The 26441-nt window shown below is 46.1% G+C and overlaps 1 long non-coding RNA gene and 1 other non-coding gene across 2 annotated transcripts; both read left to right on the forward strand.

The window, feature by feature from the left end:
* The first annotated feature begins 7329 nt into the window (after positions 1-7329).
* Positions 7330-7404, forward strand: Trnaa-cgc (transfer RNA alanine (anticodon CGC)). Its single transcript has one exon. It is a non-coding gene; the product is annotated as a tRNA-Ala (tRNA).
* A 10949-nt stretch (positions 7405-18353) lies between these two features.
* On the forward strand, positions 18354-24984 carry LOC124967412 (uncharacterized). Its single transcript, XR_007105524.1, has 3 exons — positions 18354-18590; positions 19825-19926; positions 23909-24984. It is a non-coding gene; the product is annotated as an uncharacterized LOC124967412 (long non-coding RNA).
* The last annotated feature ends 1457 nt before the right edge of the window (positions 24985-26441 follow it).

The raw sequence follows: 26441 nt of genomic DNA on the forward strand, positions 1-26441 counted from the left end.
TTTCCCGTTAGTTAGAGCCAAGTTCTGACACAGATGTATCCTGGATTATCTCTTTGCCAAACCAATCACTATGGTCAGTGGGTTGACCAGGCATGGGTCATCTGGAAGCTGGGGAGGGGAGAGGGGTGTCTGTTGATCTTTGTGGACTTCATTGGCAATCTGGCAGGTCCCAGGTGAATGCTAGGTTGCACTTGCCAAGAGAGAATGGACGAAGGTCAGGCTTCTACTACCCGAAGGAACAAATATGGGCAGGAACAGGGAGGACTACCCCTGCCCGAGCTGCAGGAGGTACTAAGGCCCTTTGCGGGCCCCTTCCTGCCTCTTCATGCTACTCCCTAATGGGTACCTCTGCTTCCTGTTGGTCCCACAGAGGCCTCAGCCATCCCAGCCCTGGAAGACCCTTTCCTTCCAGGGCCCAAGACTTTGTGGCTCAATGATAAGAGTTAAAATAATAACAATAATAAATGATTAACCACCCCTTACCTCCCTCTCAGTGTTGAGTGGGCCCAATGACCTTGCTGTAAAGTGCTCAGCACAGAGCACCCAAAGGTGGCAAAGGCTGGGAGAATGAGGGAAATTTTCCAAGATGGCTACCGCAACATACCCCATCCCCTGGGCTCTGCTTCCTTTTCCATCCTCGTATTTTTTCTGTTGAGGTGTAACTGACTCAGTAAACTGCACGTATTTAAAGTATGCAACTAAAGGGGCTCATGGTAGCTCAGTGGTATGGTGCTTGCTCAGCACGTATAAGGCCCATTACCTTGGCAAAAAACATGCAATTAGATAAATTTTGACACATATACACTTGTGAAACCATCACAACCAAGACGTTGAATGTATCCATCACCCCAAAAGTTCTCTTGTTCCCTTTCATCATCCTTCCCTTCTAGCACAGCCCAGCCCGGACTGCCACCATCCTATTGATCAACCCTATAGGTTAGTTTGCATTTTCTAGACTTTTATAGAAATTGAATAGTACTGTATCTACACTTGTTTGTCTGGCTTCTTTCCTTCAACATGATAATCTTGAGAGCAACCCACATTAATTCGTTTTAATTGCTGGATTTCATTTCATTGTATGGCTACCTTATAGTTTCCTTTTCCATTCACCTGCCGATGGACATTTAGGTTGCTTCTATTTTTGGCTAGTTCAAATTGCATTTTTTTTTTTTTTTGAAAAATACCTTGGAATTGCACAACTGGGTCGTATGGATGTTTAACATCCTGAAAAACTAATAAACCATTTCCCACAGTGGCTGTGTAAGAGAGTCCTCAATAACATTGGTATTGTCACTTAAAAAATTTTTTTTGTAAGTGTAGGTGAACATCATGTCTTTATTTTATATGTTTATTCTTATGTGGTGCTGAGGATCGAACCCAGTGCCCCATACATGCTAGGCAAGTGCTCTGCCACTGAGCTACAGCCCCAACCCTGGTATTGTCACTTTTTAAAACTGTTATTGTTTGAGACATTATATTAAGCATGTAGTAGGAGACTTTGTTTTGCATTCCCTAATGACTAATGATGCATAGCTTTCATATACTGATTTACTACCCATATATATTCTTTAGTCAAACGTCCATTCAGTCTTTTTTATTGGATTGTTTTCTTATTATTGAATTTTGAGTTCTTTATAGGTTCTGGATTCAAATCCTTTATCAGATACTACAAACTCTTCTTCAATGTAACATTGCCAACCTTATCATCAAGTGGTGGGGTCTGTGCCCCTTCCCTTATAACGGGGTAAATCTTTCTTTTGTTAAGATAATTCCACGTATTTATTTCCCATATTTTTGGTGCATTACAGCATTATAGTTGTACGTAACAGTGGGATTTGTTGTTACATGTTCTGAAACTGGGGAGTTCTTTTTGTTTTTGTTTTTGTTTTTAACATACCAGGAATTGAACTCAGAGGTGCTTTACCACTGAGCCACATCCCCGGCCCTTTTTAATATTTTATTTAGGGAAAGGGTTTCTCTAAGTCTCTTAGGGCCTCGCTAAGTTGCTGAGGCTAGTTTTGAACTTGCCATCCTCCTGTCTCAGTCTCCTAAACTGCTGGGATCATAGGCATGTTCCTTTTCCTGGCAAACTGGGAAGAAACTGTATGGCCGCCTCCACCAAAGGAGTAGGGCAGAAATGACACTAAACGTCCTCTGTGGTTAGGTCATAAAAAAGTCATGACAATTCTTGTTTGTGTGCTGTCAATGATCTTTTTTAAAAATTTGTACTGGGGATTGAGCCCAGGGGAACTTTACCACTGAGTCACATCCCAGTCCTTTTAAATTGTTTTGTTTTTTTTTTTTTTTTTTTTTTGGACACAACCTCACTAAGTTGTTAAGGCAGGTCTTGAACTTGTGATTCTCCTGCCTCAGCCTCTTGAGCCGCTGGGATTACAGGTGTGTGCCACCACACACCACAAACCTGGCACAATACTCAGTCTTGAAACCCAGTCACCATACTATGAAAAAGTCATCTGGCCAGGTGCAGTGGCACATACCTCTAATCCCAGTGGCTCAGGAGGCTGAGGCAGGAGGATCATGAGTTCAAACCCAGTCTCAGCAATTTAGTGAGGCCCTAAGCAACTCAGAGACCCTGTGTCTGATAAAATATGAAAAAGGGCTGGGGATATAGCTCAGTTGGTAGAGTGCCTGCCTCTCCTGCACAAGGCCCTGGGTTCAATCCCCAGCACCACCAAAAAAAACCAAAAACAAAAGGGTGGAGGTGGGGTGTGGTGGGGATATAGCTCAGTGGTTAAGCACCCTGGGTTCCATCCCTGGTACAAGAAAGAAAGAAAGAAAGAAAGAAAGAAAGAGAAAAAGTCAGCTGGCCATCCTATTTGCAGGCAAGGCCTACAGGAGGACTCCAGCCTTTAAGCCACCCAGCCTAGTCTCCCTGCAGAGTCATGAGAAAGATAAAGGATTGCTGTTTTGTCACACTCTGTGGAGGGTGGCTGTTCTGCAGCAATGGAGGACAGGCAGTGAGGCTGGACAGCCCTCAGGCTGTCCCTTCTCCTGACCTAGATGTGTCCATCCACCTGTGCCCCATCATTTCCCTCAACAAACTTGCAGAAGACAGATCAACTCTTTTCTGGAGCCCCACCCCAGAACCTTGCTCCCCACTGTCACTCACCCTTTCGCTCTCACCCTGCCCCTCCTCATGACCACCTCCCTCCTCCAGGCCATTCCTGGGTCTATTGGATAAACTCCCTCTTGCTTTTTTTTTTTTTTTTTTTTTTGTGATACTAGGAATCGAACCCAGAACTTCACATGCGCTGGACAGGGGCTCTATCACTGAGCTACATCCCCAGCCCCCTCTTTCTCTTTCTCTTTCTTACTTCTGACCTCTCACCTTCTCTTACCCACCTCAACTGGGGACACTCTGCTCTTGGCCTGCCTAGCTCCGAATCCCATCTCCACTTGTTTTCTAAACTATAAGAGGTTGAACAAATTCTTTAAAGTCTCTGAGCCTCAGTTTTACCATCTGTAAAATGGAAATGGTAGCACCTGCCTTAGAGTGTTGTTCAGTGACTGAAATGAAATGATTCTTGTAAAGGACGTAGCAGACCCAGCCTGGCACCTGCCACTATGATTTTTAGCCACAGTGTTGTCTGATATCAGTACAAATAGAAAAGTGCCCTCTCTTCTTCTCCCAAAGGGGGCTCCTGAGCCCAGCTCCTGATGGAAAGGTATTGGGTATGTGGTGGAGGGGTGCTAATTCCATTGTTCCAGAGATTTACAGGCAGACGGCACTGAAGCAAACTGTTTCCATAGGTAGCCTGATGGGATGTGTTACCAGCCAGGCACAAATGTTAGGGCTCATTCCTTCAAGCAGCAGAGATACCACCATGATGGGGTCTGTGGATGGCTACCATGGAGAGTTTTCAGTTCCTTTCTGTCTCAAAGAAGCAGGAAAACTGCAAAACAATCGGTAGGTGGATCCCATCTTTGATTTGAACTTCAAAGAGCTTCCATCGGGAATTGTCCAGCACGTACATCTTACAGGTTGTCAAAAACATGTCCATTTGCACCTTTCTAATCAGTTACTGTTCTGTCATTGCTTTCATTAAGTTACAATTTCTGTCATTCAGCTTTAGTCACAACTGATAGGAAAGAAAATGTGTATCAAGACTCTAAACTGGCCAGGTGTGGTGGTGCACATTTGTAATCTCAGTGGCTCAGGAGGCTGAGGCAGGAGGATCACAAGTTTGAAGCCAGCCTCAGCAACTTAGTGAGGCCCTAAGCAACTCAGTGAGAACCTGTCTCAAAATTAAAAATATAAAAAGGGCTGAGGATGTGGTTCAGTGATTAAGCACCCCTGGGTTGAAACCCTGGTACCAAAAACAAAAACAGAAAACAAAACAAAACAAAAGAGACCCTTAACCAAAGAACAAGACTTGGGGGATAAAGCACCTGCTAGACTTGGGACCCCATGCAAATGACAAGTCAGCTCAAGGGTCTGCTGTGCTTTGAGTGGACAAGCCTGGGCGAGGACAGCATCTCACCCGTCACTGGTAGGGCATGGTAAGTGACACCAGACACGATAAAGAAGGAACACACTTAACTGAGGTAGGAGCTTCTCAAAGTCAGGCAGCAGAGCACCAGGTGAGGGCAGGCTGCTTCCAAATAAAGGCAAAGCAGATTTTGCTCAGTGACATCAACATAACTGTCTAAATGCCCCAAAAGTGTTCACAAGAGCAGTGAAATGGATTCGACTACATGTTGAAGGGAAAGGAGCACTTCTGGCAGTGACCACCATCCGGTGAGAGACAGGAAAGCCACAGCCGACAAGGCTGTCTTAACTGATGGACGGGCAGATGAAACCCGAGGGGCCTGCGGTAAACAGTCGATCTCACGTCCGCCACCCTCAGAGAGGCTCGAGCTGTTTCAGGGGCAAGCAGAGGGACTTAAATAGGTAAATTTTTAAGTAGGTCCATTTCAAGAGAGGTACTGCTTTAAAGGACAAAGCACACACTTACTTCACTATGTCCAAAAAAATGTATAAAAAGGGAAACAGGACACTTGTGCTTTCATTGTAAGAGAGTTTTACTAAAAAACAACACAGTAAATAAAGAGCGAGTTCTAGTTAATGATATAAAACGTAGAATATTTGATGAGAGGTGGGATGTCAACTTCCCTTGAAGAGAAAACTCCTTTAAAAACCAACATTCCCACCGGGCAGGGTGGCACACGCTCAGATCCCAGCCGCTTGGGAGGCTGAGGCAGGAGGATTGTGAGTTCAAAGCCAGCCTGAGCAAAAGCGAGGTGCTAAGCAACTCAGTGAGACCCTGTCTCTAAATAAAATACAAAATAGGGCTGGGGATGTGGCTCAGTGATCAAGTGCCCCTGAGTTCAATCTCGGGTACAAAGAAATAAAAAATGCCCCAAATTTAATAATGGTGCCCTTTGAATGCTATTCAAATGACAACTGCCTGGGAGTCCTGGAGCCTGGCACAAGCAGGCAGTTTTTGAAGGAAATTTAAACTTGGAGCAAGCGACATGAGACACCTGACAGCTAAACTCCAATAGTAAAACCCAGGAGTTTCTGGAAACAGGGACTGGGCTGACAGTATCAGAGAACCAAAGAGGGGGACCTCCTAATTCCCCCAAGCCTCTGGCTGCCCCTGGAATCTGAGTATGCAGGACAAACGAGAAGCAGTTTGTAATTCAGGCTGAAAGAACTGAATTGAGATCAGAGCCACTGAAGATCACAGGCATGAAAACCTGCAACTTAAGTGTAACAAAATTTATTATTTGCTAAAACTAAAACATAAATACTCTTTAGAGCAATATAACAGAATTTAGATACTAAACATGTAATATTCACAATGTCCAGGATTCAAGACACAAAAAGCCAGGAAAATATGACCCACTCTCGAGGGAAAAGACCATAAAGTGGTGTCAGCTGCAGTATGGCCAGTGATGTTATCAGATGAGGACACTAAAGCAGCTACTCTTGAATATACGCTGCGTGATGCAAAGGAAAATGTTTTTCGTTTTTTGTTTTGTATTGGAGATTGAACCCAGGGACTCTTTACCACTAAGCTTCATTCCCAGCCATTTTTAGTTTTTAGTTTTTATTTTGAGACAACATAAAAGTTGTTGAGACAAAAAGTTTTGAGACAAAATTGTTACTGAGAGTCTCATTAAGTTGCCCAGGATGGCCTTGAACTTATATCCTCCTGTCTCAGCCTCCTGAGTTGCTGAAATTACAGGCATGTGCCATTAGGCCTGGGGAAACATGCTTTTGATTAAAAAAAAAATATATATAGGAAATTTCAGACGAGAAAGAGAAAAATGGACATCTTAGAATGACAAAGATTCATTTGAAAAGAAAAAAAAAGTCACCAGTGGTCTTTCTAATAAAATAGAAATGATAAAGGAAATAGTGAAGATGGAGATGGATATATAGAAATCACCGAATCTGAATAAGAGAGAGAAGAAACTAGATGAAGAGGAGAAAGGAAGGAAAAAAAGCACAGTTAACCCCAAACAGGAGATGTTTGAAGACAACGCCACCTGAGGCAACACTGTCAAACTGTGGAAAATCTTGAAAACCAAAACACAGCAAACTTCATTCAGGTAACAAGGACTTGAATATCGTGGGCTCCTCAGGTGCTGAAAGAAAAAATAAAAGGGTCTTGTTCTTCAAGTGTGAAAATGAAATAAAGACATTTTCAGGAAAACAAAAACTAACAAATAAAATTATAGTTTTCAGGGCTCCAGGGCTCCAGGGCTTCAGGGCTACAGGGCTCCACCGACGTTTAGAAAATGAAAACAGTGTAAGTTTTTGGTACTGGGGATCGAACCCAGGGGCGCTTAACCACTGAGCCACAGGCCCAGCCCTTTTTTATTTATTTATTTTTTTGAGACAGGATCTCCCTAAATTGCTTAGGTTCTTGCTAACTGCCGAGGCTGGCTTCGAGCCTCCTGAGTCACTGGGATTACTGCTATGTGCCACCAGTGTCGTCAAGAACAAGCAAATGTGTCGTCAGGTCCATGGTTCTGGTACTAAATGAGTTTGGAGAAGGGAGTGGGACTCTCATTTGTTTTTGCAGTGCTGGGGACCGAACCTGGGGGCCCAGTGCATGATAGGTAAGGGCTCTACCACTGAGTTCCACCCTCGCAGTCTCATGATTTTTTAAAGCTATACATTTCCCTTTAAGGTCAGGAGCAGTGTCAGGTGTGGCGGTGCACACCTTGTAATCCCGGCAGCTCTGAAGGCTGAGGCAAGAGAATCGAAAGTTCAAAGCCAGCCTCAGCAACTCGGCAAGGCCGGAAGCAACTTAGTGAGACCCTGTCTCAAGATAAAAAATAAAAAGATGTGGGGCTGGGGAGATAGCTCAGTCGGTAGAGCGCTTGCCTCGCAAGCACAAGGCCCTGGGTTCGATCCCCAGCACCCCCCCAAAAAAAAAAGATGTGGGGACCCCTGGGTTCAATCCCCAGTACCAAAAAATAAAGCTGGGCGTGGTGTCACACCTGTAATCCAGCTACTTGGGAGATAGAGGCACAAAGGTCATGTGAGGAAAAAAAAAAAATCCCTCCAAGTAATATTTTTAGCTGCATCTCCACACTTCTGACACACTGTGTTTCATTTTCGCTTACTTCCAAACACAAATTTCCCTGTGATTATTGTCTTTGACTTATGGGTTACTTAAAATAGGTTAATTTTCAAATATTTGTATAATCGGCTTATTTCCTTCTATTTTTGATTTATAGTTGGATTCCCTTGTGGTTGGAGAACACATTTTGTATAATTTCGTTCCTTTACAATTTATTAAGACTTGTATTGTGGCACGGCAGATGGTACATCCTGGACAATGCTCCAGGTGTGTTGTAAAGAACGGGTACCCTGCTGTTGTTGAGGAGGGTGTTCTACAGATGTCAGTAAGGGCGGGCTAGTTGGTGTTGCTGTGCAAACCTATGCTCTTGTTGAAATTTCCCCCCAGTACTGGGGATTGAACCCAGGGCCTTGCACTTGTTAGACAAATGCTCTTCCTCTAAGCCACATCCGTTTTACAACAGTCTTACTACATTGCCCAGGCTGTCCTTGAACTTGCAATCCTCCTGCCTTAGGCTTGAGAATGAGGTAATATTGCAGAGAAAAGACAGAATCAACAATGTTTCCAATTCTGAACTGTTTGCTTCTCTCTTCAATTGCAAATTTTTGTTTGGGGGTTTTGTTTCTAGGTCAATATACAATTACAATTCTATCTTCCAGATTAACTGACTTTTTTTTTTTTTTCTGGTACCAGGGATTAAACACAAGGGCACTTAACCACTGAGCAATATCCTTATCCTCCCCCCACCTTTTTTTTTTAAATTGTAGATGGACACAATACCTTTATTTTATTTATTTTTTTATTTTTGTGTGGTGCTGAGGGTCAAACCTAGTGCCTCACAGGTGCTTGGCAAGAACTCTACCACTGAGCTACAACTTCAGCCCCTCCCCAACCCCTTTTATTTTTCTTTTGAGACAGGGTCTTGCTAAGTTGCTTAGGGCCTACTAAGTTGCTGAGACTGGCTTTGAACTCATGATCCTCTGTCTCAGCCTCCTGAGGTGCCGGGATTACAGGTGTGCACCACCACACCTGGTTCATTTTCTTTTTCTTTTTTGCAGTGCTGGGGATTGAACCCAGGGCCTTGTGCTTGCAAGGCAAGCACTCTACCAACTGAGCTATCTCCCCAGCCCTCATTTTCATTTTTGAAGGATGGTTTGCTGAGTATAGAATTCTTGGTTGATTTATTTTTCTTCCAGCACTTCAAACATGCCACCCCATTTCCTTCTTACTCCACTGTTTCTGATGAGGAGTCAGCTATGACTCTTGAGTCCCCAGCATATGATGAGGGAGTTCTTTTCCTGTTTGCCAACTTTCACTTTGACTATTGACAGTTTGTGTTTGGTAATCCAGACGTGGATGTCTCTGAGTTTATCTTACATGGAGTTTGTTGGACTTCTTAGACATGTTAGATTAATATTTTCCACTCTGGAAAGTTTCCAGCCACTATTCCACAAAACACTTTTCTGTCCCTTTCTCTCCTGCTAGGACTCCCCTTATGCATAGGGGCCTGCATGGTCCATGCCCAAGTCCTGTCAGGCTTGTCCCTCAAATTCCTCCATAACTGGATCCTGCTAGACTTCAATTTTTTTTCTTTCTTTCTTTTTTTTTTTTTTTGTTTTTTTGCGGTGCTGGGGAATCGAACCCAGGGCCTTGCGCTTGCAAGGCAAGCACTCTACTGACTGAGCTATCTCCCCAGCCCTAGACTTCAATTTTAAAAGTTGTTAGGAAGGAAAGAACATCTCAGAAGTATAGTTTCTTTGCTAGGATGGGACTGTCCAAGTTCCCTGTCTCTACAACCTCTTCTGTGGCCAAGAGACCCAGATGACTTTTATCTTCAAATCTTGGAAGAGTTAGTACCTCCAAGGGGGAAATGGGTTGAAGAGACTTGTAGGCCAAGCATCCTTCTGAGGTTCCTATTATTTTCAAAATTGTTATATTCAAATTGATTGCCCAGTTGAGACAGCGTAAAGCATGGTGGTCAGAGTGGGAGCTGCTGGTCTGGCCGAGGAATGAAAGACAAACACCAGCTGCATTCCGGGCCCGGAGAGTGGAAAAGCTCAAGTCCCCAGAGACTTGGCTTTTTCAGTCACATGATTTGCTCAGGGGCAGGTACTGGGCATGCATGGAAAGACAGTTCACTGACTCAGGCAGTTGCGGCCAATTCCCAGGCCATACCCTGTAGTGTGTCTGCACCAAGCCCAAGTGGTTAGTTTTAGAAGTGAACAAGCCATAATGAGTTCAGTTACAAAACAACTTGAGGACTCTAACGCAGCTCCTGTCACAACCATCTGGCTGACAGGTCGGGCCCAGGCCTTCTGCTCCTCATTCAATTGCAGGTCTCTCAGTCTTCTTAGATCAGTTTTGCCCATCCCCTACCATCTCCCACAATCTGGAAATCTCAGAGGCCAGGTCACACGGTTCACCCCATCAGAGTAACATAAAAACAGCTCTCATGTACAGAATAATGTTGTCATGGGTCGAATATCACAAAAACAAACAAAACAAAATGAAAACCTGTTATTTTCCATTTTTCAAGCAAGTAGATGGATGTCATGATAGTTAATTTTATGTGTCAACTTCTCCAGGTTATTGTGGTCAGATAGTTTTCAAACTCCTGTCAAGGAGTTGTGAAGGTATTTTTTGGATGTGATTAACTGTTGTGAAGGTATTTTTTGGATGTGATTAACATTTAAACCAATAGACTCTAAATAGGGCAGATTACGCTCCATCACATGTTCAAGGCCTAAAGAGAAAAGACTAAGATCCCCTGCAATGAAGGAATTCTGCCTCTGGACTGTCTTTGAATTTGAGGTGGTAAATTCAGCTCTTCCCAGACTTTCCAGGCTCCTGGCCTGCCCTGCAAACATCAAACTTGCCAACTTCTACAATCATATCTGCCAACTCCTTAAAATAAATCTCACTTTTCTCTGTGTACGTATTTCTTTTTGGTTCTGTTTCTCAGGAAAGTTCTAACACGGAGGTTTAGGAAAGGCACTCACACAAGGTCATACACCAACAGGGCATTTATGCCCAAGCCAGTTGAGCCCAAGGTCATGCCCTTCACCAACAACGACAAACTAGGATGCTGAGGGCCTGAGTCAGATGAGGCCTCAGAACTCCTGCAGGGTCTAAGGGTCCCTGACTCTGTAGAGCCTTTCATGGGAACTTGCAGCTAGAGAATAGGGTGCAGCCCTCTTGTCAAGGCTGCCCAAAGGAGCCTCATCTCAACACCTCCTACGTTTTAAAAACCACAAGGGGTTATCAACCCTTGGAGGGAGATTTTATTAATATGACTCGGGTTTCTAATTAAGCCTGTCAACTCAATGGGCGGGGCTGTGTGAACCTGGGAAACCTCAATTCACAGGCCCTAGCGCCACCTTCTGGTCAACATATGCGGGCAAAGGCATTCAGCAAATCCCATATGGTCTGTGAAGCAATTCCAACATGATCTTCATTTTAAAGATTGGTAAACATTTAAAAAACTGAAAACCATTTAAAAAATTTTTGACCCTAAAAAATTGCAAAGAGATTTGTCTCCATTTTACTCCCTCCTTAATTCCATCCTCTATGAAATGCAGACTCAGTGCTAGGTGTTCTGGTTTCAAAGAAACCCAGCCCTCCTCAGAAGGATTTCTAGAACCAGTAGGGGAGACAGGGAAAGACACATAAGAAAAGGGTGCAGGGGGCCACCAGGGGAGGCCTGTTCTCCTGGGATATGAAAAATTTCACTGAGGAGATGGAGAGGTCCCAGATTGAGTTTTTGGTAGACAGGAGAGCTCTTCCAACCTGACTGGCGGATGAATTGGGGGTTCTATAAGTCTAAAAGGGGAACTTTCCCAGTGGCAAATGCCTGTCATCCCAACAACGTAGGAGGCTAAAGCAGGGGGGTTACAAGTTTGAGGCCAGCCTCAGCAACTTAGCAAGATCCTCTCTCAAAATTTAAAATAGCTCAGTGGTAGAGCACCCCTGGGTTCAAACTCCAGGTACCACACATATGCACACACACGAAAAAAGAAAAATTGAGAAGTTTCCACAGCAGAGCAGGACAGGAGCCAGGAGGGCATTTTGGTGAGCAAATAATATGGCTGACATCTCTGTGAGGCTCCAGAGTAGGATGCCAGATGAGATTCAGCCCCCAATGGGGAGCATGGCCTTGATTCGGCCCTGGAGTCATACCCAGGGTGTCCGCACACGCCTGGAGCACCACTGCCAACCACATGATGAGATGACCTGAGAAGTAGGATGAACTCTGATTACCGTCAGAGTAAGGCATAATAAATCCCAATTACAGAAGTGGGAGCAGGGACAGAGTGGCAGAATAGACATGAGAGGGTGAGGAGATGGACTCTGTTGGGTGCACTGAGGACCTGGAGGTGGAGGCAGAGGTGAGACGCGAGAAGCCAGGCGCTTCCCATGTTTCTGCATGATTCACCATTCATGACACTGAAAAAGAAAGAGCAGATTTGGAAAACAGGATGAAGAGGTGGTTGCACACATGTTAGCCTGCACAATTCTCAGATGAAGCTGCTCAACAATTAGCTGGAGAAACAGAATAAAGACCACTGAGTTCAAAATTTGCAACAAGTAAAGAATTCCTTTATTTGAGCTGCAAAAAAAGCTACGTAACAAACAAGCCCGAAAGTCAGTGCCTGACCCCTGGCATTGGGTGTCATACTTGTGGATCTGTGGGTGACTACATGTGGCCTGTCTACCTCTGTCTAGGCTTGGGTCATCAGGTTTGGCTTTAGGCAGAGTTTAGGTCTATTTCATGCAGCTCTCACCGTCTCTGATTCAGCAGCTACTTAGAATGTTCTAAGATGACTGGCAAGAGTGCTTATGAAAAATGCACAGTCCCTCCTGACGGCAAGCTGCAGACTTCTGCCCACCGTGGCTTCTGCCCACCTTAAGGAAAATGGTCATGTGGATGGAAGAAGTCATGTCACCAACCATTAGCACGACTGGAAATATGCTCTACCCTGTCATGTTCTACCAGGTCACCTGGTAGGAGGGAAGGAGAAACTGAAGACAATATCCAATCCATTCAGGCAAGTCTGCTCCTTCCTGTTACACCATCTGCTCTCTTCTGCCACTCTGTGTCCATCATTGGGTCACCCCAGCCTCAGATTCCCTCCTGGCCATCTGTCTGATGGTATATTGCAGTGATCATGAATTCAGCTCGGCAGTCTTGGCTGTACTTTTTTTTTTTTTTTTTGTACTAAACTCAGGGGCACTCGACCACTGAGTCACATCCCCAGCCCTATTTTGTATTTTATTTAGCTACAGGGTCTCACTGAGTTACTTAGCATATCACTTTTGCTAAGGCTGGCTTTGAACTCACGATCTCCTGCCTCAGCCTCCCGAGCTACTGTGATTACAGGTGTGGGCCATTAGGCTCTGTATGACTTTTGAGAACTCCATTCCTTACTAGCTGTGTGACTTGGGAGAGTCATGCTGCATCTGAGTCTGGCAAAAACTACCTTCTAAGACTGCCCTAAAGGAGGTGGGATTGTGGCTCGGTGGCAGAGTGCTTGCCTAGCATGTGTGAGGCACTGGGTTTGATTCTCAGCACTGCACAGAAACAAAATAAAGGCCCATTGACAACTAAAACATATTTTTAAAAAAAGGTTGCCATAACGATTAAGAAGGAGGGCTGGGTTTGTGGCTCAGTGGTAAGAGTGCTCGCCTAGTGTGTGTGAGACCCTGGGTTCAATCTCCAGCACCACTTAAAAATAAAAAAAAGGTATTGTGTCCACCTATAACTAAAACAAAACGACAGATTAAATAGGGGCTGGGGTTGTTGCTCAGTGGTAAAGCACTTGCCTAGTATGTGTAAAGCACTGGGTTTGATTCTCAGCACCACATATAAATAAATAAATAAATAAATAAATAAAATAAAGGTCCATCTACAACTTGAAAAAAAAAAAGATTAAAGGTTGGGTGCAGTGGCCCATGCGTATAATCCCAGCAGCTTGGAAGACAGAAGCAGGAGGATCTCAAGTTCAAAGGCAGCCTCAGCAATTTAGTGAGGCCCTGAGCAGTTTAGTGAGAAGCTGTCTTAAAACAGAAAATTTTTAAAAGGGTTGGGAATGTGGCTTAGTGCTTAAGTGCCCCTGGGTTTAATCTCTGGTACAAAAAAAAAAAAAAAAAAAAAAAAAAAAAAAGATTAAATAGGATGATATGTAAGAAAAAAAGCTGTGCTGGTGATATAGCCCATCACATAGAGTACCTGCCTCGCATGCTTGAGGCCTGGGTTTGAGTCCCCAACACTGGTAGATTACAGAAACAACGAAACCTAACCAATTCGGAGGCTCCCAACCTTCCACTCTCTCATCTCTTCCTTTGGGGCTGGGGATATAGCTCAGTTGGTAGAGTGCTTACCTCGAAAGCACAAGGCCCGGGTTCAAACCCCAACACCACAAAAAAAAAAAAAAAGCAATCCCTTTAAATACTCTGTTTTCACAAATATTTAAACATTGAACCCTAACCCTAACCCAATTATTTCTCTTTAGTACTCTTAAGTCGTTGCATTTAGTGACTTTCAGATACAAAGGAAGTTCTAGAACTCTTTTGAAATAGCTTCTTGTCAGGCGTGGGGTGCACACCTGTAATTCCAGAGGCTCAGGAGGCTGAGTTCTAAAGTTCAAAGCCAGCCTCAGCAACTTAACCAGGCCCTAAGCAACTTAGTAAGATCCCATCTCAAAATAAAAAAGGGCTAGGGATGTGATGTGGCTTAGTGGTTAAGTGTCCCTGGGTTCAATCTTTGGTAACAACCACAACAAGAAATATTTTGTTCTTCAGTCTTGTTGATTCCAATTTACTCAAAGGGTGTTGTTTTAGATTCCTCAGAAAATTCTAAGGCAGCACCCTTGGTATGTACCATGATATTTAGCTCTTACTTGAATAGGTCACTCTTTTTCACAAGTTAAAAGGCTTGCAGGAGCTGGCATGGCACACACCTGTAATTCCAGCAACTCAGCAGGTTAAGGCAGGAGGATCGCAAGTTCGAGGCCAGCCTAAGAACTTGGTGAGACCCTGTCTAAAAAAAAAAAGAAAGAAAAGTGTTGGAGATGTAGCTCAGTGGTTAAGCATTCCTGGGTTCAATCTCCAATACTAAAAAATAAAAAATTAAAATTAAAATTAAAGACTTGCAGGTGGATCCTGCTTTTCATCATTTTTTCTATTTTTCTTTGTTACTGGGAATTAAATGCAGGAGCACTTTACTACTGAGCTACATCCCCAGTCCTTTTTATCTATTTTGAGTCAGGGTGTCTTTAAGTTGCTTAAGGTTACTGAGGCTGGCCTTGAACTTGCAATCCTCCTGCCTCAACCTTCTAAGTCACTGGTATTACAGGCATGAGTCACCAAGCCCGGGTCATTATTTTTCAAAAGCACATTTAGAATGTACTTTCCTTGGCTTGGGAGACTGAGGCAGGAGAATTGCAAGCTCAAAGCCAGCCTCTGCACACAGTGAGGCGCTAAGCAACTCAGTGACACCCTGTCTCTAAATAAAATATAAAATAGAGTTGAGGATGTGGCTCAGTGGTGGAGTGCCCCTGAGTTCAATCCCTGGTACCAAAAAAAAAAAAAAAAAGAGAGAGAGAGAGAGAGAGAGAGAGAGAGAGAGAGAAAGAGAATGTACTTTCCTAAGCCTCACTTTCCTTGGTGAAGTAGGGACTCTGTCACCTACTACACAATTTCAGTGATACAGTTAGGGCCTTGGGCATAGTTCTGTCACATAGCCTGACCAGGAAGCACTCTGTACTATCATTTTGCTTGACCCAGACTCCAGTAGCTGCATGACACCCAGTAGTGCAGCCACAAGTGCACTGTGGTTGCTGCAGGGAAGCTGGGGACAGCGAAAGGGCACTCACTGCTTCTCTTATGTGATAGTCTTCTCTTTACCCCTATTCCACACCAACATGGGCTCAGATAAACATGAGTGGTGAGTCAGGCCACATTGGTACTGTGAGTCAACCTCAGGCAGGATGTTAAGTGTAGTGACAACCATAGTAACTATAGCAAGAGGGGTGGGAGGTGCTCCTATCCCAGTCACACCAGCACTGCAAGGAGTGTCTGGTAAATTCCCGCATGTTCTTTATCTCAGTTTCCAAGGGGATGGAACCCAGGGGCACTTAACCACTGAGCCACATCTTCAGCTCTTTTTACTTTTGAGACAGGGTCTCACTAAGTTGCTTAGGGTCTTGTTAAGTTGTTACGGCTGGCTTTGAACTTGTGATTCTCCTCCCCCAGCCTCCCAATTCACTGGGATTACAGGTGTGTGTCACTCTGCCTGGCTCTAAATTCTTTCTTACACTGTGGTATCACGGGTACAAGTGGTTTTATATACTCCATTTACACTTTGTGATTACAAATACATACACTTGCACCAAGTTAATGTGAGGAAGAACATTTCACAAGTGGACAAAGCATGAGGAAGTGAAATGCCTGTTTATTCATTTTCACACCTAATAACATAATAGAAAACACTGACTGAAATGCAGTTGGCTAGAAATACAGCACACAGTGTTAACACTGCATTCACAGAAGGTAGAAGTGCTGTCATCCTGTGTGTCCAGTGTCACCCAGGCTCTAGAGATAGGGTTCCATTTACTGAATTGACTAGAATGTCTTCAGGATAACATGCTAACTCTGTAGGAACAGAAGGGGGCCTGAGCTGAATTGCATGCTTACAAACACAATGAAGTCACAATAAATTATGATAATTACAATGTTGTTTTATACATCCAAGGAATCATGCTCCAGGCTCCCGTTCTTATTGTGCAAAGGAAATTCTGGCATATATCTTTTGAAACAGATGCTAAAAATATGTCCTCCCCTCCTTTTATAATCTCTGGCCTTGACAGGAAAACAAGGCAGAATATTTTGTAAAGGAGAAAGGTTAAATGCCTCAGAAAAAGGGAATATGGCTCAATATTATAGTACTTTGCCTGCATGCACAAGACCCCAGGTTCAATACACAAGAACAACAACAACAACACACACACACATACACACACAAATGTTAAGTGCATTCAGATTTCATAAGAAAAATTATCCATAGCCAGGCACCATGGCACATGCCTGTAATCCCAGTAACATGGGAGATTAGGCAGGAGGATTGAAAGTTCAAGACTAGTCTCAGCAATTTAGCAAGATCTAAGCAACCTAGCAAGACCCCATCTCAAAATTTAAAACAAAGGGGCTGGGGTTGTGGCTTGGTGGTAGAGTGCTTGCCGAGCATGTGCAAGGCACTGGGTTCAATTCGCAGCACCACATATAAATAAATAAAATAAAGGTTCATCAACACTAACACACACACACACAAAGGGCTGGGGATGTAGGTCCATGGTAAAGTGCACCCAGGGTCAATCTCCAGTATATATATATAATCTCCATAAAAATGATTATGAGAGAACAAAGAAGACTCAACATCTACAAAGAAACCTTTGGACTTAGCAAAGAAACCAATAATGGTGATGGGGAAGGGGTGTAGGAATGATCTATCTAACTGCACTACTTACTGCAATATAAACAGAAGGGAATCAACATGTTACTGTTACTTCATCCACTGTCCCTGCGGACACTAGGTTTCTCCCAAATTCATAAGCCTGGAAATGGCAAGAGCCAGATAGCTCATGAAGAAAACTTGTCAAGCTTTTCTCCCCAAAGTTCATCAGGGCATCCGAAATGGCTTCCCAGATGTCTCTGATGGGTCAGAGGTTTTTCTTTTTCGGACAAGTTGTGTTAAACCCTTACCTAACGTATGAAATGATTCATCGATCCCAGGAGTCCAGATGCCTGGAATGTTCACTTATCAAGGAGCAAGGGGCAGAGTCTGAGTCCTCTAACAGGCTGACCTCTTCCAGGTGGGCTCGTGAAGTTCGCGGACCAGTGAGTGTGGTAAAAGCTATGGAGGCGTGCAATGGCATGGTGACACGGGGGCCCGGGAGCTTTATTGCCACTTTCTAAGGACAGAACCCCCTCTTCCTTGTGCTCTGCTGTACCCCATCAACAAGCACAGAGCCTGGTCACTGCCAGGAAGCAACCCCCCGTCCCCCCGCGATTGGCTTGTGTGGTGAAAAGGGCTTGAATTCACAGAACGGGAACCAGGGATCATGGATTATGCGAGGCCCAAGGTGCGGTGGTGGCTGCACCATTCGGTCTCCATCCGCTCCAAGAAGGCCACCCTGGATGATGCGAGGCGCTGGTCGAGGTGCTGAGAACACGGCTGTGCGTGGGACTAGGGTTCTGCCGCCCGAGGTCCGAGAGCCGGGCTTACACCGTGCGAACCGCAGTCGTCTAAGTCTCAACTGAGATACTTGAGATGGGGGCGAGCTCTAGGAAGGCATGAAAACTGGATGACTGTGGCAGGGGTGGGGGCGGTGGACGGGGGACTTGTCTGAGGCTCGAGCGACTGAGAGGCTCTTCCTCAGAGCCCGGACAAACTGGAAAGGAGCCACGAGTGAGGTCGGCGGGAACTCTGGTCCGCTAATCGTGCCTCCGAGGTCTGGCCAGGCCAGCACGTCGCCTTGGGGTCCGCTCGGCGCTGGACAGGCCGCGGCTCTGGGCTGCAGACCCACGGGGGCGGGGCCTGGACACAGGCCTCCGGGCAGCAAGAGCCCCCCGAGCCGCCCACGCGCCAGTGGAACCTGCTGCGCAGCTCCAACGTCGCAGACCCACTTGCAGAGATCCACGCGGGGCCCAGGCCGGAGTTCTGAAACCGGGGCGGAGCCTCGCGAGACCCAGACAAGCCCACATGGCAGGGGCGGGGCCTCCGCGCTGACGTCACGGCGCGCTCGTTTGTAGCCGAGGTCGCGCGCTCGCCGTACCCTTGCTGGGGGCCGTAAAGCGCGGAAGGTCGCGGGCCGCGGCTTCCCCGGAACTTTTTATTCCTCCGGCCCGCCCCTCCTCCGGAACCCGCTTCCCGCTCTCCGGCCCGCGGCCACCTTCGGCGACCCCCGGACAACCGCCGTGCAAGCGCCTCGCTTCCGCCGGGGTGTTGCTGAGCGCGGAGCGCGTGCGACCGGTGAGGTAAGGAGACCACTCCGGGCGCGCGGCCCTAGCGCCCCGGGACCCCCGGTGTTCCCCGCCTCGCGCTTGCATCTGTCCAAGGAGCGGTCCCGCGGTGCCCCAGCTCCCCGTCGGCTTCGCCTTGCCCTCCTGGGAAGACGCGTCCTGACGTCAGGACTCGGTCCACCCGAGCTGGACCTGGGGGCCCCGTGCCGTCTTTCCGGGCCTTCCCACTGGCTCTTTCAGGCGCGCACATTTCAGCCAGTTGCCCAGCCGGTGACCCGGCGGCGGCTCGGACGTGCACTCCCCTGCAGCGCAGTCAACTCCGGCTGTCCTGCCGGGTCGGGTGTCTCCGCAAGTGGAATAATTTTCCCGCCTTGAAACGTGTGCTCCACCTGTGCTCTACTAACTCGAGATGCTGCAGAGTCTGGCAGAAGTTACCTGAGTCTAGGCCAGGGCAGCGGGCTTTCCTCTTAACGCGTGGCACTTTGGGACTGTTGTATGATATCCAATTCGAGTCAGGAATCCTCAAGCCTGCTTTTCGCGTGCATTTAGAGCACAACGTGCAGGGCCGGGGGGGAAATGGGGGTGTCTGTTGGCGTCAGATCCTCTATTTTGGTCAGGAGTCATTTTACCTGGGGGCTCCTGAGTGTCCGTCCTGAGGCAATGCCGCTTCTGTAAAACATGTGATTACTACTAATGAAAAGGGAGCTGAACGGTGGCCATGACAGGCTGCGTTTAGAGGGCATGCAAGATTTCAGGCCTAGGTTTCTATTTCCTGGAGCTCAGACAGCCGATTCCAGGAAGGCCATTAGAACAAAGAGCATACCACATGAGTCAAGATTAGGACTGGCCTTTGGCAAACAACCAATGGGTAGCTAACAAGCCAATGCCTAACATTCCAAACCGTATGTTAATATGTTAAGACCTGGGTACCCTAAGCCAATGGAAACATGCCAAACCACACATACTGAAAGATCAGCCAATCGTGTACTTTGCTTTGTTCAAATTTCCCGCTCTACTGTGGAGCTCATAAAATCCGCTGAATCAGACTGGAGACTCGGGGCTCTCAGCCAGTACCTGCTGCGTCAGTGAACACTGAGAGTCTGAGCTCAAGCTTGCAATAAAGGCCCTCGTCCTTTTGCATGGAGATGGCTCCCTGGTGGTCTTTGAGGATTCAGTGATCTGGGCACAACACTAAGAGGTCAACCCAGCCCACGATGACTGCTGAGCATGCATAAAATTCTCATTGCAGGCTAAAAAGCGGCTTATGAGAAAGGACAACCTGCTGCTCTCCCCGGTTGGCCCATGTGCTGACAATAAATCTCTTGTGTGAGATTCTGGTGTGTGGCACCGGGTAAGTTCCCCAGCCTTCAGTTCACTCAAATGGCCTGCAGTCTGGGATGTGAGTGTTGAATGTCTGGCACCCCTAGGGTTCCTCCTTTGGCCGAGGGCAACCCCCAACCATGGCTTTCAGAGCCATGGTTGATCCTTACCATCAACCAAGTCCGTAGGTCCGGAGGGCCTCACCCCTGGTAAAAGATCCTTCTCTGGGTCTCTGTCATTCTTCTGGCTCAAAGCCCTGGTGCCAGGCACCAAGAACCCCTAGGGCCTTAGCCCCAGCTACCATCCTGAGACAGACTTCCAGAATGGTTAGCTCCTTCTCATTTGGTATAAGAGAACACAGAGGGACGTCTCTGCTCCCTACCTCTCCTAAAGGACTTTGGGGGACCTATTCCCTTTCTTGTTCCTCTGTTGTCAGGGTAGAAGGAACACTTTACCAGCCTCTGCAAATCCTTTTGCTTCACTGCATATTCCAGGGCATTACCCTTTCCCATTCCTTCCTGGTGATTCTCTGCTGCCCCGTCCCACTCTTAGGCAGACATCTCCTAGCCAAAGTAGGAGCTTCCATTACTTTTGCTCTTGAGTTTCATCTCAACCCTAGCTTGCCTTCAGTCCCTCTCCTGTTAGTACTTCAGGAAAATTCCATGGATCCCTCTTACTCCTTACCTGCATTATTAGTTAATCCCTTGGTCTGGGATGTCCAAAACCTCTCCATAGCTGCTCACCTCCCCGCTTTGATAATACATCTCAAGGACCTCACCTACTTCCCAACACAACCTCAATACCCACTTTCCCTCCAAAGCCTCAGGGGTCTCAAACCTCTAATCTCTGATCCTCTCTGAAAGGGCCTCCTACACCAAACAAACTCCCCTTTCAACACGCCCATATTAACAGTCAAGATACGGAATGGATCCTACAGACTTGTGCCCCATCAATGCAGCCGTAATTCCTGTTCACCCAGTAGTCCCCAACCCGTTTACATCCCCTTTCCACCATTCCCTCAGACATCACTCACTTTTTAGTTCTGGACCTAAAAGATGCTTTTTTCTCCATTCCTGTACACCCTCAATCCCAAGACATTTTTGCCTTTACCTGGACGGACCTGGACATACACATATATTTCCACCCAGTTAACTTGGACTGTTCTGCCCCAAGGATTTAGAAATAGCCCCCATCTATTTGGCCAAGCCCTTTCTAGAGATCTGTCACTCCTTCAATCTAAACTTGTCCAATATGTAGATGACCTCCTCCTTGCAGCCCCTCTCTACAGATCAGTCTAACACCAGCATCCTCCTCAACTTCCTAGCTCACAATGGAAATCCGGTTTCCCCCTCAAAGATTCGGCTATCTACGCCCCAGGTCACTTATCTGGGCCTTCTCATTACACCAACCCACGAGGCAATCACCACTGATAGAAAAAGTTTAAGTTCTTCCCTACCACCTCCCACTACAAAAGAGATCCTCTCCTTTTTAGGGATGGCGGAATTTCTGCACTCTTGGATTCCCAATTGCTCCCTTTTGGCTTGCTCTCTATATGAGGCTGCACGTGGCACCTCTCCAAACCCCTTCTGAGTTCCATCATTCCACATTTCCACAAGCTTCAACAAACCCTCCTCAAGCCCCTGCTTTCCACCTTCCTGACCTTATTCGTCCATTCTTTTTGTATATCACAGAAAAGGATGGATATGCTTGGGGAACCTTAGGGCACCAACTGGGACCGACCTTCGTTCAGGTGGCATACCTCTCAAAAAAGCTAGATATAACCATCCAAGGTTGGGCCCCCTGCCTGAGAACTTCAGCTTCAGCGGCTCTCCTCGTACAGGAATCAAACTAACCTTTGGATCTCCTATCACAGTTCTCTCTCCCCATATCACCTCTCTGAACTTCTCACTTACAAAGGTCTTTGAGCCCTTCCCCCTTCCAGGATTCTTTCCCTTCAAGTTGCTCTTACAGAGGACTCCACACTGACTTTTCAAACTAATCTATGATTAATCTGGCCAGTCATCGTCCTCCTCCTCCAGGAAACTCCCCTCCTCCACTCCACTCCCGTGTAGAGACCCTAGAAGACCTTCTACCTCACCCTATCCACATAGGAGAGGGGCCTCTGCCACATGCCACCAACACATGATTTACTGAGGGGAGCTCTTTTATTCATGAGGGTACCCGCAGGGCCAGATATGCCATAGTGTCCCTTAATGAAATCATTTAGGCCACGCCTCTACCCCCCAATACCTCCAACCAACAGGCAGAACTTATTGCTCTCACGCGGGCCTTTACTCTAACTCAAGGATACACTTAAAATTTACACCGATCCAAATGTGCTTTCCACATCCTCTTGTCACACTCAGCCATATGGGAGAAGAGGGGACTCCTCACCACCAAGGGGACCTCAGTGGTCAATGCCTCCTACATTATGCCCCTGCTTGAGGCCTCCCACCTCCCCACTGCAATGGGAACAACTCGTTACAGATCCCATCAAACCAATAGTTATACAGTTTCCAAGGGAAATACCAAAGCCAATGAGGCAGCAAAACAGACAGCCTTAAGTCCCCCGCCAAGGCCCCCATTATGATGCTCTCTTCCTCACCTCAAACCCAAACTCCAACTACTCAAGACATACTAACTTACCTGCATAACCTCTTCCACCCCAACAACTCTGCTCTGCGAGAACACGTTAAGTCCTATATTTTCCTTTCCCCCAAGGACTCAAAATTTCTAAAAACCCTTTCTGCCTCTTTTGCAACATCTGCCAAAGGTCCAATCCCAACTCAAACCTCCGTCTCCCCCCCACTTCCCAATCCATCAAGTTCGAGGCCATTTGCCTGTGTCTGATTGGCAGATGGACTTCACTCACATGCCCACAATAAAAAGATTTAAATATCTCTTGGTCCTGGTGGATACCTTCACCAGCTGGACAGAGGCCTTCCTTTAAACCAATAAAAGGGCCTAAACGGTGGCTGACACCTTAATAAGAGAAATTATCCCCCCATTTGGGTTGCCTGGATCACTGCAGACTGAAAATGGCCTGGAGTTTACATCTCAAATCGCCCATATTATTTCCAAGGCTCTAAATATCCCCTGGCCTTTTCACATCCTCAGTCGTCTGGAAAGGGGGAACGGACCAATTGAACCCTAAAATTCATCTTGACCAAACTATCGTTAGAGTCACTTTTAGACTGGCTTAAACTCCTTCCTCTAGCCCTATTCAGGGTCAGGGCCCTACCAAGGAATCCCCTAAACATTTCTCCCTTTGAGCTGATGTATGGCTGCCCCAGGCTCCCTCCTACTCTTGCTTACCAGCCCCCCACCATCCGCCTCACCTAATGACCCCTGTCTTACACTATCTCAGAAATCTACTCTGGGCCCAGGCTGATCAGCAGTTACCTAATCCTAAGGCCTTATGTTCTCTAACTCCAGTAGATCTTGTCCTGTTCTCTCCCCCCACACCTCTTCTCCTTTACTAACCTCTACATGGAAGGGACCATTTAGGGTATTCTTGACTACCCCCTCCACTGCCAAACTTGAGGGCATACCACACTGGATTCACAACTCCCACCTCAAACTGTTCACACCATCTCACTATATGGCAACCCCTACATGCCCCGTCTTTACGCATCTCCAAGACCTCGACTGCATCTCCAAAACCTCGACCATCAACCCTCTGTAGCTCTGCCAATTCCTAAAGAAGGCTCTCCTCTGCCAGAAGAGGCTGCTATAATACACAAGGATGAGTAACCCAAAAGGCTATCTCCCCTTTACACCCATGGCTCTAATCATCTTCCTTACCCTCTTGCCAGACCCAGTCTCTCCCCAGCCAAATCTGGCTAATATACCTGTGTGTCCTGCAGCCTGCTCTTCCCAGGGGTACTTTGCTGCCTATACCCATGTCCCCAAGAAATGCTATGATCGGGCAACCCTCTGCAAATGGGGTCAGACTAGATATTGGACAGGGCAGTCAAATTTCAAAGCTGGACTGACTCAATGCCCTTGGCCAGCTCAAGCCACTCTCAAGACCTACTGCTGGACTTACCAGACCCACGTGGGGATGTCGGATGGAGGCGGAGTGCAGGATCAGGCACGCAAGGAACACCTTTTCACAGGAATGAGATTCTTCGTCCTTAACCAGCAGGAAGTAGCTACAGAAGAAAGCCCATCATCCCACCCCCGCTATCTATAAAAACAAAAAGGGAGGAATATTGGCATCAGATCTGCCATTTTAGGTCAGAAGCCATTTTACCTGGGGGTTCTAAGTTTTGATTCTGAGGCAATGCCGCTTAGCTTCCCGTAAAACGTGTGGCTACTAAGAGGTCAACCCACCCCAGCCCATGACGCAGCCCCTAAGCATGCATAAAAATTCCTGTTGCAGGCTATAAAACTGTTCTATGAGAATTGACACGCTGCTGCTCTCCTCGGAGGGACAGTCTTGTCGGTTGGCCTGTGTGCTACTGACAGTAAATTTCTTGTGTGATTCTGGTGTGTGGCCTGGTGCTTGGACTTTTGCGGGTGTCCTTTCAGAGACAGCCGAACAATCTATTTTTCCAGGGTAGGGATTCATACTAGTTTCTTAAATCTTGATCACCTGGTGCCCTTATTGAAAAATACAACACCTTGGACCAACGGGAGCAATCTCCAAAAGAGGAGCCTGGGACTTTAGCTTTTAAATCGGTGTCCCTGGTGGTCCTTCTGAGGCACGTGTGGCACATGTTTTAGTCCACCTACACTCACTAAAACTTGTGACCTGCAGCCCACCCATTCCTATTGCTGTAATTCAGGGGTTAGCCCTCTCACCTTGCTGCTGTTGGTATGAGCAGATCTGAGTAGAACCAGCCCATTTATTAACTCTTGGTATTTTTCCCTGAGCTTTAGAGGATCCAGAAGCCATCATTTGTGAACTAAAAATTTTTTTAATTAAAAATTCTAATCAAAGAAAGTTGTGGAGTGTTTGTTTCATGTCTTAAATCACCTGGGAGAGACTTAAGTGTATTAAAATGCTGAGAAGGGGCTGGGGAGATAGCTCAGTTGGTAGAGTGCTTGCCTTGCAAGCACAAGGCCCTGGGTTCAATCCCCAGCGCTGCATAAAAAAAAAAAAAAAAAAAATGCTGAGAAGGAGCCAAGTGTCAAGGAAACGTTGCAGGTACATGAAAGAGGAGAGTTAATGGGACTGGGGTGCAGAGAAGAGAGGAGGGGGTGGGCTGGGGCACTAGTAGAGAGATTCACTAGCAGAGTTGCAGGTGCAGGTAGGTTCACAGGAGGGGTTTCAGGAAGGAGCTGAGACAGGCTGCTTGGAGGAAAGAAAGGAGGTGAGTGGAAGGTGACAGGAGCATTTTGGGGCTCAGAACTGCATGTTTGACATGTTCTGTTTGTGGGTAACCTTAGAATCCATGAGGATGATGGGCTTTCTGTGTGGCGTGACCACTTCCCTCCCGAGAGCTGTGGCTCCCTTAGGACAGGAGTTGGTAAGAAATTAGAAGGGTGGGTGTTTAAATTGGAAGGGTGGTCCAGAAGGCACAGTGGAGACTGAAGCAGATGGAAACAGGTGGGGCTAGGAAAGAGAAATTGGTCCCCTAGGTCTTGTGATTATTCTGACAATACTGATCTTATAAGTCAGTGTCATTCTTTTACAGTAAGGAAACCTAGATGCAGGGTGACTATGCCAATTTTTTGTTAGTGACAAATTAATTTAAAATTCTACTGGGTAAAAAACTTCATAAACATATGATAGTGTGACCAATACACAAATATAAAAAGTAAAAAATTCTCCCTATTAAATACCCAAACAGTAGTTTAGTTTGTACCCTATTGGAACTCCACCCCTCCACTAGGATATTGAACCTAGGGCCTTGCACATTCTATTCAAGCATTCTGCCACTCAGCTTCAACCCCAGCTCTCTTTTGAGACAGGTTCCAGTTGCCCAGGCTAACCTTGAACTTGTGATCCTCCTTCCTCAGCCTCTCAAGTAGCTACTCGTGGTGGTTTGTATGTGTGGTTTTTTCTGGTACCAAGGATTCAACCCAGGGGCCCATAACCACTGATCCACATCCCCAGTCCTTTCTATGTTTTATTTAGAGACAAGGGTCTCAATAAGTTGCTGAGGCTGACTTTGAACTCAAAATTTTGCTTCAGCCTCCTGAGCTGCTGGGATTATAGGCATGTACCACCGTGCCCAGCTGTATTTTTTTTAACCAAAATATATTAAGCATTGTAGACCATTTTTCTCACATGGGAATGTTTTGTACAAAAATGTATATGTATAAAATTATTTGTTGTAGCACTGTTTAATTGCAAATGTTGGATTACAAAGTTAAATGCCTCTGTATGAGAGATTATTTAATAAAATAGAGTATTGCACAAAGCACTGATATGGTGAGAAAAGAATGAGGAAAATAAATGCCCATGAGCGGCTTTGGAGGGATTTCTGGAATGTGTTATTAAATGAGAAGAAATCCAAAGGAGTACATATAATGTGATACCTTTGTGTAAGAAATAAGAAAATACTGAAGTATCTGATTTTTTTTTTTTTTTGCAAA

Source organism: Sciurus carolinensis, chromosome 16 (assembly GCF_902686445.1).
Source record: "Sciurus carolinensis chromosome 16, mSciCar1.2, whole genome shotgun sequence".
Lineage (NCBI taxonomy): Eukaryota > Metazoa > Chordata > Mammalia > Rodentia > Sciuridae > Sciurus > Sciurus carolinensis.